Genomic DNA, 3,350 nt, shown 5'->3' on the forward strand with positions numbered 1-3,350 from the left:
CTTCCTGCGGCAGCTGAAGAAGTTCAGCCTGCCAAAGACAATGATGGTGCACTTCTACACCACCATCATTGAGTCCATCCTCACCTCCTCCATCACCACCTGGTACGCTGCTGCGTATCATTCGCTCTGCAGAGAAGGTGATTGGCTGCAATCTTCCATCACTTCAGGACCTGTACGCCTCCAGGACTCTGAGACGAGCAGAAAAGATTGCAGCTGACCCCTCCCACCCTGGACACAAACTGTTTCGGACTCTCCCCTCTGGCAAGACACTGCGTTCCATCAGGACCAAAACCTCTCGCCATATAAACAGCCTGACACAACACTGACACTCCCCCCTTGCAAATAATACAAATGTCTCTGCACAGTCCTGGCACATTGCACATATTTGTTGTTAATTGTTAATCTACGTTGTTGTATATTTTTACATTATCAATTATCAATTTATATATGTATGTATGCAATATTCTCTTCCGTTGCAACACGTCTGCACAACACAAACCCGGAATAATGCACATGTAAATATCTGCGACATTCTTTACAAATAGTTGTATTATTATTCTCTATTCTTTCTATTATTCTTATATAACTTGTATGTCTATTTCATATTTCTACATTTATTTATGTCAGCTGTATGTTTGTCTGCGTGTAGCACCTTATCACCAAATCAAATTCCTCATATGTGTAAAACACTACTTGGCAATAAAGCTCCTTCTAATATTGACTCTTCTAATTCTGTGATCAGCTAATGAGACAGCAATCATGAGATCTTCCAGGTTTGTCTATAAACCTTGTTTTCTTCACAGTTTGACTAGAAGTTTTCCATCAAATTTGATGTTATGTAAAAATTATCATGGCACAAACCTTGAATGATCATGACAATTTATTTTTGAGCTGCGTCAGCTCTGGTAACTGCAGTATTTGCAGCTATCTCTAGTTACCACAGATGCTCTGCGCAATGTGAGTAATTACCTTTTTTAGGGCAATACAGTAGAAATGCAAACACATCCCCACACTGCACTGCAACTTATTTCTTCAGGCTTTGCCTCAGGTGGTGTCCACTCATTTAAAAGATTTCAGAAAAAAAAAAAACTGGTAACCAAACAGATCATTATGGATAGATACAGCGTAAAAGGTCTGTTGGTGCTCAGGGCATGCCCTTTGGCAAAGACTGGATATAATTGTCTCGCCCTGAATTGAGATATCTGAACTTTGACAAGCTTGTGTATAGGAGACGAACACAGGAGAGTGGGGTGAAAGAAGACAGCAGGAGAGCGGAGATGGAACGTATCAAGGTCTCGCACAACACTGTTTAGTTCAATTAACTCTATAAAGGCAACTAATGGAAAATAATGGCATGTAATTTTAATTGTAAATGTAAAACTGGGCATACAGTACATTTATTAAATATAGTCTGTAAACAATACATATAATAGTGTAGGCAGCAAGTAAATCATGAAAGGAATGAAGCAATACAGATGTGAAATGTATTGTTGAAAGTCATTTTTAAACGTGTTTTAATGGCTCAATTATACAGCAACATTTGAGATTTGGAGTGACACGGCTAAAGGCTAATCATTAGCAGACTGACGTAAATGTGGGCCAGAGGATAATGAAAGTCAAGACATGAGCAAAGAGAATCCCTATAGGCATGCATTATACTGCCATCTGTATCTGTACATCAATCTAATGGGATGACATACAGGACGTCTGCGAAGGAGACATTTAATGCCTTGTCAAAACATTACCCCTGTGACTGTTCTCCCTAACTTTGACAGACTACCTTGTCAAGGCATGGAGCGTTTTATGTTTCCCATCTGCCTCGTCCTGCTGACAGGCGGCTGAGTCAGACGGTCTGGCCTGAGCATGCATGCATAGCGCCACACTCAAACACACACACACACACACACACACACACACACACACACACACACACACACACATTTACTGACCCATTTCCCTTTTATTTGTTCAGTTATACAATGCACAGCTCATGTGATATATCACTTTTGGGCGTTATCAATCAGTTTAATTGTCATAAAACTATGATTATTAGGGGCTATGGTCAAAGTCTTGATCAATTTACAGCTTCTTGAGGCATGACAAATTAGTCGGGACTTAAAATATAACAAGAAGTATGAGACAACTTATTTTGCCTGCCTTAATATAACCCTCATATGTATTGAGAGAGTTATTGGTTGCTGTATTCACTCTTTCTGTTTCTTTATGCTGTAATGCATCCCTAACATGGCTGCAGTTTCAACCTGCAATAACTTATTTTCTTTTGGTCGCTTGGGGGCACCCTGAACAAGCTATGAACACAACACTGACACTAACACGTATCCCCTATATCACGTTTATATTAGCAAACACTTCCCTATTTACACATCCAGCATTTACAGAGCAACATTCATCCTGTCCACCTGATAAAAGTTAAATTTTCCCCCTCTCAACAATCTGGCTCTTTAGCTGCTTAATGCTTTCAGCTAACTGCTTCTATAAAGGCCAGTTTCGACCAAAGATTCACGATGAGACGAAACAGTTTAAGAATGTTGTAGGGTAATTTGTAGTGGGAATATCAAATCGCAAGTGGCTGGTTTTAGAATGCAAGGCATGTCACCTCTCAGAAACAACCAATCAGCGCATAGTAAAGTCAGTTGTTCAAGGCAGGGTAGGCAAGTTGCTTCTAAAACACTTGTTGTCATATTTGTTTAAACTGTCCTTATACACCAGAGGTCACTAATAGGCGGACCGCGGTCCGGATCCGGACCGCCGTCCTCTCCGGACCGCCGACCTACAGCACATTTATTATTGAGACTTACTACCTCGTGACGGAGCGTTTCTATTTTAACCCGCGCAGCTTTTCTAGCATTTACTGTACTGGTTTAGAGGACCAGGAAACTCTCAGACCAATCGTCTCATGTGACGCTGCTCAGCCAATCAAATCTGTGCATACCGATGCTTGCGAGTTGAGTCCGCGAGATTCACCAGAGACGTTTTGGAAACACACCCGCATTGAGGAGACGAAAGATAAGAGATTTCACATGACTTTTAATCAAGAATGTACAGATTTTTACATATACATTCCTCCCACGGGCAGTTCAAAACCAGAATATCTCATAGATCTCCAATATGCTAGCTGGAGCTCACGTTTCTCACTGAACAACAGAAAGTAGGAAAGTGGTAGCTCTGTAAGAGGAAATGAAAGAGAAGAGGAGGCATTACAGCTGTTCATTTGTGTGTTTATTATAAAATTGGTTAAGACTACACTTCATCACTTCAAGCTACACTTTTTATAAAATTTTTTCTAAAAATTAGGCACTTTAATTTAGTTTACTTAAATTTAGAATTTA

Source organism: Micropterus dolomieu, linkage group LG22 (genome assembly GCF_021292245.1).
Source record: "Micropterus dolomieu isolate WLL.071019.BEF.003 ecotype Adirondacks linkage group LG22, ASM2129224v1, whole genome shotgun sequence".
NCBI lineage: Eukaryota > Metazoa > Chordata > Actinopteri > Centrarchiformes > Centrarchidae > Micropterus > Micropterus dolomieu.